This window comes from Ptychodera flava, chromosome 2, assembly GCF_041260155.1.
Source record: "Ptychodera flava strain L36383 chromosome 2, AS_Pfla_20210202, whole genome shotgun sequence".
NCBI classification, from domain to species: domain Eukaryota; kingdom Metazoa; phylum Hemichordata; class Enteropneusta; family Ptychoderidae; genus Ptychodera; species Ptychodera flava.
Window position 1 is genome coordinate 40,225,695 of NC_091929.1, and position 17,342 is coordinate 40,243,036.

Here is a 17,342-nt window from a genome sequence, read left to right on the forward strand (position 1 = left end):
TATTCCATTGTAATGGTTTTTGCATATCATTATCATATCAATTGCAACAAAGAAATTTGAGAGATATTAATTTTGTGACACATGTCATTTTACAGTCAAAGTGACAGTTGATTCTAATCATGTTGTCTGAGAGGGTAACACCATGCGGAACGTAAAGGGATATTTCTTCTTCTTCGCCTTACTGTCCATCTTGTCTGGTATAAAACTTCTGGTCGACGGTGTCTTCGATGACTCTCAACAGGCATACCTTAACCAAAGTTATATCCCAGTACCTCACGAATATTTGCCGTGTCCGAATCGGTTTGTGCATCCCGAAACCTTCTATGTGTTCCTCTGCGCACACAAGTGTCTTCGGCGCGGAGAAAAATGCAAGTCGTTCAACTATCAGGCGTATCTAGGGATATGCGAGATATGTCCAACCGTTGCGTCGGGCAATAGTTCCGAGCGTGAATATCGACCTGGATGGGAATTTGCAACGGAAGATCAGTATTCACTCGAAAATGTAAGCATAAAAAACCGTAACTGATTTACTATTTGCTATGCACAGACTTCAAGAAGTATTGCTTTCTTTTTTTTGCAGAAAAATTGACGACGCTGCAACTCACAGTTTGTTTATCGCTCATAATATACCGTCATTTAGGTAAATCTGTTCCGAATGCCTTGTGTTTGTTTTCTAACAAATGGAAAAACAAACTCAAATATAGGGTCAGATTTTACTTTTCACACACGCTCTGTGTATAGCTTACTTGCAATCTATGTATTGGAGACTTGTTTCTCCGCAAATACTAGAAATGATGCCTTTCAATTTTTTTTTTTTTATATTTGCAAAATTGGCGATCGTGCTTTTCCTTTTCCAACATATGATGATACATCCGTTGGAATTAGATTTGTGTTTGCTTTTTTTTGTTTATCTAGTATTGACAATCTTTGCATTCATAATCTTATCATTATCTGATTATTGGAGAAATTTACGAGCTCATAAACAACTCATCAAATTCACGGTCATTCAAAATTTATTACTTACAGTATTTCTTAGTAATTATAGCTCTCAAACTGCGCAAGGATCTCAAAAAATAACTAAACTATCACCAAACGTTACAACTTATGTCATGTTAGGTAGTATGCGCCTCGAAATTGAAAGACTTAACTTTTGCTGAAACCTTTTTCTCTCTAAAACTTCATCAATTTTTACCAAATCAAGAGAAAAAATCAGGGTTGGGTCATTAGGCATGATTTTGAAGTAAAGAAATAACCTAAGTTGTAACGATTTTTGAAATTCTAAATGGCTGCCGTCCCTGTGATAAGTCTAGGGAGAAGAATTAAATTTTCGATTTTCAAAAAACTAGGACGGTGAACATTTGTCTTGAGCTTGGAAATGAGCCTCTACGAGTCGTAGATCAGAAAATGAATTGTAAAAAATTGAGAGTCCGGCTATCTTTCCCAAAGGTGAATTCTACCTTAACTCTTTTCTAGTGCCCGCATGTTTCTATTTTATTATCATACGGTTTGAATTTCATCATTCTGTGTGACTGTGTCTTCGAATTGCAGTACAATCTGGGTCCGTGTACGAGTAACCCGTGTCAAAATAACGGTTTCTGTTACACACCATCTGCGGACGACCTATATTCATGCAGTTGCAAGTGGGGAAGCCGGTTCATAGGACAAATATGTGATGTTGCAGGTAAGGTATCAAAGAGAAATCTTGCTGGTTCTTCTGTCGTATGAAGACACGATTAAAGTTTTAAGCTTGAAAATTCCGATTTCCATCGGAGAGTTTACCAATGTATATAAATAAAACATAAGAAATAAAATTAACGTATAGACATACGAGCCTTTATGTACCCAGCTAGGATCTAAGGGTCAAACAAGTCAAGTTTCCTACAATGTTCACACTACAGAGTTAAGGTCGTCTCTGACAGGTTTAGGATGGGAAAAAAATGACAATGGGAGCGCGCCGTGTCGGCCCTCGTTGGGCTTATTGCTAGTCTGATTTTTGTCGGCCAAAGGGGAGTTGGGGGAGGGCAGTGTCGACAGAGTTGTTTGACAAGGCCTGCACTGACTGATTTAGGTCGGCCAACGGCCAAGTTGACGCCCTCACAGTTGGCGTAGAGGTAGGTTTATAAGGACTCCGAGGCTAAAGACCAAAATAGGGTGCAAAAACGGACCAACATTTATTAATCACAATCTTTGGCCAGGCCCAGAGGCGGCCCTTTGGCCTGTGTGGGAAACCCAGCATTAATTGCGTATTTTCTAATAAATGCTTACATGGCAATCCTGCTTTCTATGGCCCAGTGCATGAAATGTGACATCATCATTTAAAGGTATCGTCGAAATTTCACACTTTCAGCTTCAGAGAGGATTCAAGACATGTTGAATTTAAAGTCAAGTGAGTGACTCCCTCGTTGGACCCATCATGTCGAGTATCATCACTCAATATAGCTAAAAATGGTTATTCTTTAAAAGAGATCGCAAGTCCTCAGGCTTGCAAGCTTCCGGTTTTCGACATTATGAGAAATGGCCATTCTGAATCTCATAATGTTTTGAAGCTGTGTGATTTTGGTTGTAAAGTCTGCATGCTTGATTCACTAGCTGAATAAAAGCATCATGGAAATTCATAGCGATTTTGTAACAGTACCAATAGAACAACGCACCGTTGACTTCTATCTGAGGATTGTACATGACAGTGTACGTTAATCTGTGGCTCCGAGCTATTTTGAAATTCATAGTAATAATTGATCATTAATCATATTAGGTTTTGCATTTACACAGCAAGAATGTTTTATGCCATCATTATGAGTTGGACATTTTTAAAAGAAAACAAATTCCGTATCTTTACATAAATTATTCCTTTAACTGCGCATATACCCTGCCATTAGGTAAATTAAAAACTTAATAATCCAACACATGTCTAACCAAGCATTGCTTTCTTTTGAGAAACACGAGACATCATTCGGTGAAGGCTTGGTCGAGACTAATTTGTCGGCACCCAAGTAATGTCATCGTACTGTTGTATGAATGGCCGACAATTTACTAATTGTTTTTGCAATAGGGACCTCAGCTACTGACATCATATGAAGACAAGAAAAGTTTTAGTAGGGTGAACCATCTGTGGCTGGCCGAAAGTTGTTGTTAGGCCGAATTATTTATCGTCTGGAAAGTAACTGTTCCAGAAATATTCTAGATGAGACTGTGATGATATTTAACCCAATATTTTGATGCTGCAAATGTAGAAACTCTATGTATATTGCGGTGTATATGGTGTACAAATTCGTTCATTCTAGCGAAAAACAACACTTCATAGAAATTCTTTACACCGTGAAGGGAGTGGGAGCGATTCTTTACCAGTAGCATGTTCCTTAAAGAGGCACTCCCACTTGGTAACATTTTTAAAACACAATTTTTCAATGCTGACGGTCGATATTTGACGTGGCGACTGTGTGCGGATCGCGATATATCGATAAAAACATGTCATTTCCCGAGCGTATTTTACACATCTCGAAGTTTTACAATCTTTCCTGATTACGACCCGAAATCCCCCGAAGGTTTATTGTTGTGCTGATTGAGGATATTCTAGGGAGTAAATAATAAGTTCGAACGACGCGATTAATTTACCTCCCACTGCGAATACTTATATACAGCATTATGCCCTCACTTCAGGTAAGATTTTTTTTCAAAACTTCTCCTTTGTTTTCGTAGTTTTCATTATTCTCAGTCAGCTCTATTTTATTTTTAACCTATACTACATAGATATCAGTTTTTACGTGTAAAATATTAGCCGCCTCTGATGACTACATTTTGTCGTCTGCCACAAGGTTACGCGTGGTTCCATACATAGCAGCCGCCGCGTGGTATGCGTGCATACCACGCGGCGGCGGCCGCTATGTATCAATCGCATGTAACAGTGCTATCACCTATGCAAATTCTGGTGGAATCAGCAAACTTTGTTTTTTCTTTTTCTCCGAGTCAGTAAGACTCGGCTTTCCCCCACGGGGCATGACCGATCACCGTACGCGAGTGGTACTGTGGCGTACAGCAGCGTCAGTGTAGACTCGTACTCCATAGCTTAGTTGACAATGGCCCCAGTGCCGAACGTTCGATGTTCGGAAGCTGAATTTAGATGGGCCACTGGAATTCAAACTTTTACTTTTTAATCGATATCTCGTGATCCGCGCGCAGTCGCCACGTCAAATATCGACCGTTGGCATTAAAAAAATGTGTTTTAAAAATGTTACCAATTGGAAGTGCCACTTTAATGTCTTTTGTGTGGATGACTCAAATGGCTCAAAATACATCAAATTTGGCACAATATTTCTTGTCAACCAATTAGGAAAGTTAACTAATTATATGCAAATTAGCAATGAATTGACATTATACTGCTGAATGCTTGCACACCAAGACAGTAGTGATAGATCAACATCTGCACCATATTTCATTAAATTTGACGCACAAATCTGGACGTAACACACTTATTATGGAAATTCATTAAACATGCAAATTAACAATTAATTGAAGGAATACTGACATATGTCTCAGTGTGCTATTGGAGCTCTTTATGAACGTCACCTCAATAAAGTTCTATCAAATTTGGTGCTGCCTCTGTAGAAACAGAACTCTTTAAAAACTCATTAATCATGAAAGTTAGCTCTAATTATGTATGCAACGCTCAAAAATGGACGTGCATATGTATGTCATAGTGTACGTATAGTATATCATGGTCGGCGATGACTAATAACCTCTGTGCTCAGGCACCGAGGAATGTGGGTTGACATCTGCACAACACCGACCCACTTGCCTTCAGGTAGTAAGGAACTTTAAAGGTATACTGTCACCTGTTCCAATTTTGCCACAGATACCATGGAAAGAAAAACCTACTAACCAATCACAGACTTTAAGCGGGTGGCCGCTTTTTATAAACTGCCCCCACACATGGGCATTTCGAATACCCAGGAGCGCTCCTTTGACCATATATGGACTGTATACCTTTAAACAATTCCCTTTCGAAATCAAGAACAAAAAACCGAAGGCTAGGTTAGCAAATTTGGTATTAGTGACAGAAATTACAAAACATTTAGTGACCTATGAAATTCAAAATGGCTGTTAAGTCTATGGAGTGGAATAAAATGTTCGATTTTCACAAAGATAGGAAGGTTGAAAATTGTGTTATTTCAAACGCTTTAAAATAAGACCCCAAAAATGGTTGACCAAAATAATTTTATAAAAGTTTTAGAGTCCGATTATCTGTGGCCTTTCGCATTCTGCCTTAATTTTGGCGGGGTTGGGGGTGGAGCACATGGGTAGTTTTGTCGTTTCTTCTTTTTTTCATATTCTAAGATGTTCATATGAGGTGTTGTTGTATTATGTGTGTGTCTTCGCTTCACCATATCTCGCCAATCCAATCCGATCCAATCAAGATTACGTTCTGATCTAGCGCTGATGTCAACGTTGTTAATTGCCCAGAAAACGGCTTTTATTGATGTTGTTGTTCCAATCATAATCATGTCGAGCATATTGGGCTCCCCTAATGGAAAGTACAGGGCGGCTATTAAGGAGCCTTCAGTAATTACAGGGGGTGGACTGGGGAATTCCGTGCACCCCTGTACTGTAAAGTGTGACCCTCCCCATCGCCTTGTCTAATATACGGTCCTCCCCCATGTCCCGGACCGACATTCTAAAACATGACCCTCCCCACCCCCCAAAAAAACACTACAGTATTTTCCCCACAAACAACTGTGCGAGCAAATTTACATAACAAGTGGCTGTTATGTAAGTTACTATGAGAAATTACAGGGGTGAAAGCTGGCCTTTTGGGAGGGAGAGACGCAAATTACCACGCAAGAATTTTGAAGGGTCATACATTTGCGGGAGGGTCACCATATTTTGCGCAACTAAAAGAAGGCAAGATGTGACTGATATACTGCTTCACCCAAAAATATCAAATCATAATACATGGGACATCAGGTATCCTACAACATCAGGCAAAAAAATTGACAATTTTTCCTTGCAAAACAAGCTATATCTGTACGTTTATATGTGTTTGATAATATTATATATTATTGCCTGAATACATGGGTTTAGGTGCCCGAGAGCAGGTGACAATTTGCCCGACGCCAGGAGGGCAAATTGTCTCCTGCTGCGAGGGCACATAAACCCATGTATTAAGGCAATAATATTTTTATTACATGCCTCTTCACCGTTAATGCTATATGACATTTAGTTACATCCAGGGCATTTTCAAACAATTTTACCATTATCGACCAGCATCAAACAGATTTTAACGAAAGTCAAAATAGCAGTGCGCGAATGGATATTTTACATCTAGCGTTAAGCGTCTACCTTAACGTCGAAAACGTCGAAAGGCTTCACTGGACCGGGTAACCATGGAAACCGGTCAGTACATCGTTCACCGGCCCGCTAACATCCCGGATGTTCCTATTCAAATCAATGCACTGATTTGCACTCACATCGAGGCATGTAATAAATATGAATATACTTTGCTTGAAGTGGGAAGTAAAATGTGCATATGTGTACAAGAAATTGGATTTTGGAAATTGGATATTACCGAAGGCCCCCTTAGGTGCATTGGCGAACACTGCCTCACTCCTTTATTTATTAAAGGCATGCAAGCTATGCCAGGCCCACCTTTAAAAGTATGATCTTACCGTTTTATATAACAGTTCATCTCAAAGTAAACGATATCGACCCGCAGAGTCATATGTAGCTATAACACTATTGATCAAAGTCCATTCAATGTATTTTTCTCTGAGGATGCGATTGTTGAAATGTTTCAATGACCTGAATCAAGCTTTGGCAAATTTCAATTTTCGCAAGGAGTCGTCCTTATCTTTGTATACAATACTTTTGTAAAATTAAAGTATGAACAAAAAAACGACTTGTACGATGACCCAGAGAAAATTTAAAATTCAAAATGCAAAATTCAAAATTCAATACCTGAAAACGAGGCTTGACAGGCGCCATCTTGGTCGGACATTTATGATAGTTATTTTTTCATAACTATTTTGAGTTTTACTAAAAAAATTGCTTTCTCATTTCATAGTTTCGACCTCAAGAATTTGTTTGTGATCTTGGCCAAGAAACGTATTAATCTGGCGACCACATAATCACAGCGGCATCGTTTATTTTGTGACGATATGATAACAAACGCACGGGTTTTTTGTTGCCTAAAATTCATGGGTAAAATACTTCCTTGTAATCAATATTACAATCTTCTTGGAATACAAGTGATAGGGATATGACAAGCCATCGTAGCCCTAACAGAAAAATAGTGGTATTATTCCAGTGGACCATTTTGAACTGACATGTAAACCTAATATTCAGGGATCTAAGGTTTCATAGAGCTTGTTATTAAACTAGTAATATTATAACAAGTAGTTTATACTGCCTATATTCTTACGTTTTTTATGAAAGCTAACACATTCAATTTGCATCTCTTTTCAAGAAAATATTAAATTGTTCATCCCGATATCTTTTTATTGGTTTATAACATGTAACGAAGAGGGTGTTACATGCCATGCCTAGTTGAATACCTTATTTCTTGTGCTTTGAAGTCACAGTATAGACCACCAAATTAAAAAATAGACTATGCTTATACCCTATGAGTCTGACAGCACGAAATATATAAACATATTTGTGCAATACAGTTACTTAAAGCCTCAGTATGTTTAATTTAGGCACAGACAAATAGAAAGACAAACTAGCAACGCGGCTCGCCTTTTGTTTTATGGATGTTTCGAGAACCTATGGCCTTTTCATATTAAAAGGAGCTTCACAGGTGTTAGCCTTTTTGGAGACTTCGTTGTGGTTGATGATTGCACGACATTATGCGAAAAGTAAGACGAGATGGCAACGTGCTGCCTGTCGCGTAGCAACCATACTTATGTTGTGTGCTCTCAGGGCAGAAACACTGCTTCACGCAAATCAAAACATAACACTCCAGCAGTTTCATAAACACTTCTTCCAATGACGAACTTGTAAAAGACGATATGACTGACTGTAAACCATTGAGTAAAATCTTACAGTATTGATAAAATACTTTCAGATTTGGTTCAAACACACTCATTATATGTTCATAAAAATGTAAGAGGAATGTTAAAATGGTAAAACTAACCTCCCCGAAGCTCAAATCTTTCCCGTTTTCGCCAGCGCGCCAATGCCATTTAGCACCACACGAGAACAACACGAATTTTGCCTAACATACTTTTACTTTTAAAAATCCGGAAACTGCCAAAAGGTATATGGTCGGCACTTTCCGGAAAAGAGAGTCGAGAGCAACCTTAGGCGAGGCGTACATGGAGGGGTTACGTAACAGCTTAACACCTTGAACAATACCCGTTGCTAGTCTGTCTTTCTATTTGGCTGTGGTTTAGGCTATATTTTGCCGCATTTCATTCCTTGAAGAAACTGCAGTGTTTTTGTTCTATTTACTGAAGCATCATGAAAGTCAAGAAATTGGCTTCTCAACATAGCTGTTATGTGTACAATCAGCAATATTATTGTTTAATATAATTTCTAGTCCTCACGTCACTTAAATTTTATTTTTCCACAATAACAATGGCCATTTGTCGTAAACAGGCTATGTTGAGATTCTTAATGTTGAGAATGTCTTCATACTATAGAAAATAGAATGGGAATGTTAAGTTGATACACAGAACTAAAGTACTGAAAACAGTCGAAGTTACTGGGCCTTTAATTCAATAGTATTACCTATAAGCCTAAGGTATGTACATTAAGTATGTGAAAACTCATTTTCATGTATTAAATTTTCAGAATTCGAATTTCAAAATTCAGAAATTAAAATACAATATTCCAAAATTCAAAATTCATTTTTTTTTAAATTCGACTCTGCATTGTTTAGAAGGCTTACCGTTGTATTGCAGTAACGGACGGTGGCTGGGGAGACTGGGCTGCCTGGTCGGAGTGTACAGCGTCCTGTAACGCTGGATACAGGACACGAACACGTCGATGTGACAATCCAGTCCCGGGGGACGGAGGAGAGACGTGTCCAGGGAGTTCCATTGATTATGACAAATGCCATATGCATATTTGTCCAGGTTTGTAGTTAAAGTTTTCTATTCAGCTTTCATTCTACATCTAATGTATTACGTATGTATGTATGTATGTATGTATGTATGTATGTATGTATGTATGTATGTATGTATGTATGTATGTATGTATGTATGTATGTATGTATGTATGTATATATGTATGTATGTATGTGTGTGTGTGTGTGTGTGTGTGTGTGTGTGTATGTATGTATGTATGTATGTATGTATGTATGTATGTATGTATGTATGTATTTTATGTTTGTATATATATATATATATATATATATATATATATATATCTGTGTGTGAATGTATGCATGCATTCATAGATCATAGATAGATAGATAGATAGATAGATAGATAGATAGATAGATAGAAAGATAGATAGATAGATAGATAGATAGATAGAAAGATAGATAGATAGATAGATAGATAGATAGATAGATAGATAGATAGATAGATAGATAGATAATAGATAGATAATAGATAGATAGTTCGATAGATAAAAACACTGCCACTCCATCTCACTTTCTCCTCGATGAAACAAGAACAACAGCCTGAATCCAAATAATGGGATAATAAATGATTAAAGATAAAAATATCAATAATTTCAAATGCTTCACTCACTGGACCCCCAGAAGTGTGCTCATGTAAATCTATTACCTTCACGTTATCATTATTGTTCACTTTTTCATTTCGAAGAAAAGTATTTGTGATCCCCTTCTCTTATGCAGTCTGGTCGATGTGGAGCTGGTTGCCATGTGAGCCTGTTGCAGGATCAAGTGTCCTCGGTGTTCGCACGAGAACTCGAACGTGTCTGTATGATGGCACTCCAAACATTGATGAGGGATGCATCGGTAATTCGACGGAAACCGAACAGTGTCACGTCCGCGCCGTCAGTAAGTTTCACTATTTAGTTCGTCAGAGTCTAGCATCAGCCATAAATTTGATTCACGAGGTGCATCGTTTATCATTGATTTTGTTATTGAGCTTTCAAACATTAGCCATATATTCATTCCGTGTCGCGATTCGCCAGAATACGTCACGTGATACGTCTGGTCCCCATCGGATCGTCAAAAGTGACGTCGGCGGGTATTTTTTGAAAAGCTATTTCCCTAGGGAAATAGTTTTGACCAAGTTGACCAAGTTTGGAAAAGTGCCCGGTCGCGTGACCGTTGAAAAGCTATTTCCTAGGGAAATAGTTTTGACCAAGTTTGGAAAGTGTCGTCTGCAGCTTTGCAACAATGGCGGGTGACTAGAACGTGATGTGCGTCCGGGATAGGTGACGACACATTCTCTAAAACAGATTTTCCAACATTTTCCAACATTCCAACAGCGTAAGAACTTGAACAGCTTGTCGACAAAAAAAAGATATACTTGGAAAGAAAGTGGTACCACGTACAACTGAAACCACTGTGGAAATATCGCCCAGTAAGCTTGTCATAATGAATTGTTGCGGTGCAAAATATCAAAACACGTTAAAAACTATAACAATAGAACATGAACATGTGGTGTGTTATAAAACACCTATAGCCTGGTGTCACCAGAAACACATCGCTATACCCCTTGGCCTCGGGAAATAGCGATGTGTTTCTTGTAACACACGGCCCCTCAGGGTAATAGACGGGCGCTATGACAAGGTAATAGGTGTTTACTATGGCACTCTCTGAGAAATTTGCCCACTTACTGCACAGAGTAAATTTTAAACCAAAAAAATGAGGCTTGCACTAAAATATGGCCGCCAATGAAAATATTAGCAAACATTTCGGTATCATGGCCATTGATTGAGCTGCGTATTTTGAGAAGCCATTAGTTCACTTTCATGAAATCAAATCTGGCTGTCAGATCACATGACTAGTCGAAGTGTCAAGAATCTTATCCACGAGTCTTCCTGTGACGTTATGAGAACTTTAAGTCCAGCATAACGGCGAAAACTGAATTCGAGTAAAAACTAGGAACCAACTTTGGACGCTAATTACAATGGGTTTCAATTCGGTGCCACAACTCTACATATGAGACAGACACATTGTATGTACGAAATGAACAATTAGCTTGGGTATCACCACACATTTTTCAATGTCATCGACTCATTGATGAGTTACAGTAAACCAGCATGGGGCAAATCTCTGTTTGGCGCAGGTTCAGATGTAGTTAGGGGAGGACCACAGGGAAAAAGACCGTAGCACGATTTCGTGAAAGACCGACAAATCACTTCATCTGATTTGGTAGGATTTGGAATGGCTATATGTGTTGGGCAATGTCTGTGATGAGATGTTTATAAAACTTGTCTTAAGTCAATACCTCTCTGATCCGTTCGTTTATATCAGGCTCGGTTCGTCTGTCTGGATCGACAGGCTTCGGCTCTGGTCGGGTCGAAGTGTATCGCGTGAATAGACAAAGCTGGGGAACTATATGCAACGACCAATGGGATATCAATGACGCTTCAGTTGTTTGCAAAGAGATGGGGTTTAACGGTGCAGAGTCCGGTAAGTAGGAGGATGTACCGAGTTCAGACATACATTGTAATCAATAGTCTTGTCACCGTGTTCGGAAATGAAGACCTGAAGAACAATAAGGAACATGCTCTTGAACTTATGAGCATTTCCTATCTATATCTTGTTTCTGTGGGATCTCAAGGGGATAACCATAGGTATTGTTATTCCTCTTTGAAGTTGTTAATTGCAGTTTTAATTGAAAGGTGTTATTGTTTGCTTTGATAAAGCATCATTGTTAGAAGACACGGTATCATCATTTAGCTCCATGGTATCATCAGCTCTCTTTAAATCATGGCAGACGATGTTAATTTAAAAACGAAGATACGCCAAATTAAGGACTGACATACAAAGCAACTCTTCCCATAGCCTAATGAAGGCCAAATCATGATCAAAAAGACTCTCGGCTGTGTGAATAACCGAAATGATCCGTTTGTTATGCTACAAATGAAACACAATATGTTTGCATGACGACGTGAGTAAAGCAATATTTCCATTCGAAGGTCGTTGATCCCTCACCATTATAATGTGACAAAAGGAAAACCCACGTACTTAATTTTATAACCAGCTTTCTCTTAGAGATAGATCACGCTTTGGCAACAGATATTCTGACTCTCAAACTTTTACAATTCTTTTCTGATCTACCACTTGTTAGGATAGGGATCATTTTGAAGCTCTGGGGGAAAGAACAACTTTCACGTGCTTAGTTTTTCGAAAATCTATTTTTTCCTCCATAGAGTTAACAAAAGGGATGGCTGCCATTTTGAATTTCAATTATAGGTAAATCTTGGGCAATATGTTTCTCTAGTATTAAAATTTTCACCCCCGATATTGACCCCCGATTTTTATTCTAGTTTTTGAAAGAGAATGGTTGAAAAATTCCTTAAGGAAAGTTTGAGCAACAACTTAAGTTTTCACATTCGAGGAATATAATACCTTAATACCGACAGTCACATGATTATGGTTAATTCATACTCGTATGATCGTTTCCATTTATTTCATTATATCAATTTCGTCTTCCTACTTATATGCATATCCATTTACCAATCAAACCAACTTACATATATAAACAACTTACGTACATATAAGTTGGTAAGTCCATAAATGACTGAAGTAAAAATTTGGAAGTAAGTAAACTAGTCAGTAGGTGGTATGAATATGCAAATAAGCAAGAAAATGGGTAAGTTAATCAATCGGTCATAAGTTAAGTAAGTAATAATAATTAAGTCAGTAAGCAAATAACAGAGTTAGTGAGTGAGTCAGTCAATTAGTCAGTCGGTCAGTCAGTCGAGAAGTAAGTAAGTAAGTAAGTAGGAAAGGAAGAAAGTCGGTAAGCAAGCAAGCAAGCAGCAGGTAGGTCGGGTTAGTAAATCAGAGAGTGAGGGCATAACAAGTAGTTATGCAAATTAGTGTCTGGGGGAGGTAGGACGTGATTAACTGGATGATACTGTGAGAGAGTAAATAACTATCTAACCTTCAAGTTTCCACTCGGGAGTAATAAGTACCATTTATTTACTTAAATATTTGCCTTGTTTTTTACAGCGGAAGCTGTGTTCGAAAGAACAAACTCACTGCCCATCGTGATTAGTAAAGTTGGATGTAATGGAAACGAACAGGCGATTTCGTATTGTAACTATATCGACAGGGTGTTTGCCCCAGACTGTACACATGATCAAGATTCTGGTGTGACTTGCTACGCTGGTGAGTGACACCCCCGATCTAGTTTTAGAATCCACTGTTGGTAGGGCGGCGCCCTGTACGTAATTCGTTGTCTACTGTTGCGTTTTTATTAATTACGTTGGTTCTGGCATTCGCAAATACAACGTAAAAATATTTAGTGACACAATTTCTGTAAATTGTTGGACACAATGATAGCAAAAAGGAGATATTTTATCGAATAATCCAAAAGGTCTGCTTGATAGCCATTCGAAGACCGCATAAATTCAGGACGAATCAACCAAAATTAAACGGCGTCACCTCTTGATAACACCATAAGTCAATGACGGGGTGTTCAATTATGGAAACGATGAAACACAGAACTGTACATACTACATTTTTCGCCTGACTTGCAGCTTGTTTGCAATTTTATATCTGATTGGTCGATTGTCACTATTCACAGCATTTTGTATAATTCAATTATAACGGTAAGATTCTGCCGACCAATCAGACAACAGCTTCCAAATCGCTGGAAGTCGGCCCCATCTTTTTAGTATTGCATTTATGCCAATGAACGTCAAGATTTACACGTATTTTGATCCACTTTTAAGATGGAGGATGGGGAAGCTGGTCGCAATGGAGCAATTGCTCTGAGCCATGTGCCTGGGCCACGCGCACGCGCACCCGAGAGTGTGATTCACCTGCACCGCTGAACGGAGGAAACTACTGCACCGGTAACGGGGTAGACCAGAAAGCTTGTCGACGATGGGCAACAGGGTGCAGTAAGTATGCAACCACATGAAAAAGTATTGCAAATTATGTCATGACACTGACAATGGCATCACACACTATATAACGCCTTCGTTGGTGTTTTTTTTTGTAAAACTTCGCTTTGAGATAAGTGCAAGGCCCAAAAACTAAAAGCAAATAGCACAGTTTTGACAATAATCATAAATGACGTTTCGGAGTGCCATGCGTAAAGTCTCTTCGCTTACCTGTTTTGTGCATATGAACATACTAAAGAATACCCCTGGCTGTAGGTACCTTTAAAACTGTAAAGCGCACCAGTGCTGGTGTGAAAGAGATAAAATTAAGCACCGGGAAGCGGCGGATAAAATGCACTTGGTGTCAGAAGGTTAACCACATGTGAATTGAATGTGCAAACGTGTTTACAAAGGGTCATTACAGTTGTGCGCTTCATAAAACAATCAGATATGTGTTATATTATAATACGTAGCAGGTTTCATCAACTTTCGCACAGTATTCTCAGAGTTAAATCACTAATTATAAAACATAATTTAATACGCAAATGAGCTGTTTATCAACTTGACACTGCTCAATGCTTCATGAGACAATTAGATATCTCTCACGTCAACACATGTAGCACGTTTCATCAAATTCACGGTAGTACTGTAATGTTGGAGTAATGTCATTAATGCAAATAAACCCTCAGTTGACTTTACACTGCCCGATGTTTCATACCACAATTAGATATTTATCAGATCAATATTTGAAGCAGGTTTCACAAATTTTGGTGCCGTAATTTTAGAGTTATATACCTAATTACAAAGTTCATTAAAAATGTAAATGAACCCTTAATTAACTTCACACTATTAGCTGCTTTACAACGCAGTCAGATACCTGTCGGATCAGTATCTGTAGCAGATTTCACCAAATTTGGTGCATTTATTTTAGAGTTATATGACCAATTACAAAACTTTGTAAAATACGCAAATTAGCTATTTATAAACTTGATACTGCCCAATACTTCTCAGGACAATGAGATACTTATTAGATCAATATCTGTGGCAGGTTTCACCAAACTGAGTGCTGTAATTTCAGAGTCAAACACTTAATTACAAAGTTCATTAAATATGCAAATGAACCTTAATTTACTTCACACTACTAAATGTTTTTCACCACAGTTAAATATCTGTCGGATTAATATCTGCAGCAGATTTCATCAAATTTAGTGCAGTTATTTCGGAGTTATATGACTAATTACAATACTTCATAAAATATGCAAATTAGTTATTTATTAACTTGACTCTGCCAATGCTGCTAAGTACAATTAGATATATCAGATCAATATTTGTTGTATGCATTATCAAATTTGTGGTGGAATTTCGGAGTTACATCACTTACAACAGAAGTTCATTAAATATGCAAACGAGCAGAAAGTTTACATGACACTCACAGTATCATCATAATGTTCTGAGATTGTCATCTGTCAAAAGTTTCGTGAAATTTTGTGCAGTATTTCTTGATATATGTCGACACTGTCATTACCGTCTCAAGAGGAAACCATTATTTGAAAAAAAAGAAGATATTTCATAAATCATTAATATGCAAGCCACACTGACCAAAGTCAAATCAGATCTTACCATTAGCATTTGCAACCTGTCTACCAAATCTGACTTGAATCCGTTCTGGCGTTTTTGAGTTATCGTGTAAACAGACAGACACTCACACACACACGGACAGACAGACAGACATCGCTACGACAATATCTCATGTGTGTGTGAACACGTGAGCTAAAAAGGCACACGCTTCGAGTTCGATCATTCGTCGGTGAACGAAGAGTCGCGGACCGGAAACGTCTCGTCTGTCTTTTTAATCACCTGACATGCAGTGTTTTTTTTTATATGTCATTTTCCGTCATTACGTAATTTCATGTCTTAGCTGTAGATTGTTCCGTGAAAATATCACTCATATTAAACATACATGTTAAAATACTGGTACACATCAGTACATTGTAAACCATAGGAGAATGGCAATAACGGAATAGCATGTATGATAAATAGGACTATTAACACACATATCCACACATATAGAAATATATGTACAGATGTACATGCATTTGCACATTGTAGTTTTTATTATTTTTAGTAAATTTTTATTATATGTGTAATAACTTTACACACACACAGATACACACACATATTATATATATATATATATATATATATATATATATATATATGTTTTAATTTGATTATACTATGTATATATATAAGTATGAATGTATATATGTATTAAATAAAAAGACATACATACACACATACGTACGTACATACACAAAATAAATAACTAAATGTATATCTATCTTTTTATCTATCTATCTATCTATCTATCTGTCTATCTATCTATCTATCTATCTATCTATATATATATATATATATATATATATATATATATATATATATATATATATATATATATATATATATATATATATATATATATATATATATATATATATATATATGTAAAATGTCATTTTGTTTTTATTCAGACTGCACAAGCCTTGGTCTCATAGACGACGGTACAGTAACAGGTGATAGGAGGCATAAACGCATTCGTAATTTCCAATGCAACTCATTCCATCCAGTAAGGGGTGAAATTTTTAGATTCTTCTCCTTGGTTGGAGAAGCATCAAGCCAATGTTTTGACAGTCAATGGACGCACCCTGAACCATTATGTAAAGGTACGTAGACATAGTTTGGCAGTAGATTGCTCTGTCTGTTTATCTATTAATGTGCTTTCTGGAACATTGTTCCTCGATATTTTGGTCTCACCTTCCATCTCAACTCAAGGGCTACATGTAAAAGTAGCGAAGAAGTCTTTAGAACAAACCGATACTTTGTGGACTGTGAGAAAATGAGTCCATTGGCAGACTAAGCTTGCCTTAGTCTAGAATTTTGATCGAAAAAAAAAACACACCATTTGCCAGTGGTTTAGACATGTAGCATCATGTCGTACCTTTTCAGAAGAAAAATCACCACTTCCCCGAAATGCATCTCATGGTCTGTTTCCCCCGTTTGCTGTAAATCTTTTAGTATTTTGTTCAAAATTCTTCTGATTTAATATTGTGCTCAATTACGTTTCACACCCTGGTGCATTAAACTGTAAGGCAGAATACGCCTCAGAGACACAGTTGCGTTGTTTGGTCTTCCACTTGTCTAGAATGATATTTAAAGGTATACTGTCACCTGTTCCAATTTTGCCACAGTTACCATGGAAAGAGAAAATCTAACCAATCACAGATTTTAAGCGGGGGGCCGCTCTTTAAAAACAGCGCCCTCGCATGGGCATTTTGAATACCAAGGAACGTCCCTTTGACTATATATGG

The 17,342-nt window shown here is 37.7% G+C and overlaps 3 long non-coding RNA genes across 3 annotated transcripts; all 3 read left to right on the forward strand.

Annotated features, from left to right (window-relative positions):
• The first annotated feature begins 100 nt into the window (after window positions 1-100).
• LOC139148448 (uncharacterized) lies at window positions 101-8,954 on the forward strand. The gene is made up of 3 exons (XR_011555940.1): window positions 101-502; window positions 1,549-1,681; window positions 8,895-8,954. It is a non-coding gene; the product is annotated as an uncharacterized lncRNA (long non-coding RNA).
• A 27-nt stretch (window positions 8,955-8,981) lies between these two features.
• Window positions 8,982-11,542, forward strand: LOC139148454 (uncharacterized). The gene is made up of 3 exons (XR_011555941.1): window positions 8,982-9,068; window positions 9,797-9,961; window positions 11,390-11,542. It is a non-coding gene; the product is annotated as an uncharacterized lncRNA (long non-coding RNA).
• Window positions 11,543-13,103: 1,561 nt separating this feature from the next.
• Window positions 13,104-16,691, forward strand: LOC139148460 (uncharacterized). Its single transcript, XR_011555942.1, has 3 exons — window positions 13,104-13,255; window positions 13,822-13,992; window positions 16,506-16,691. It is a non-coding gene; the product is annotated as an uncharacterized lncRNA (long non-coding RNA).
• Window positions 16,692-17,342: the final 651 nt, after the last annotated feature.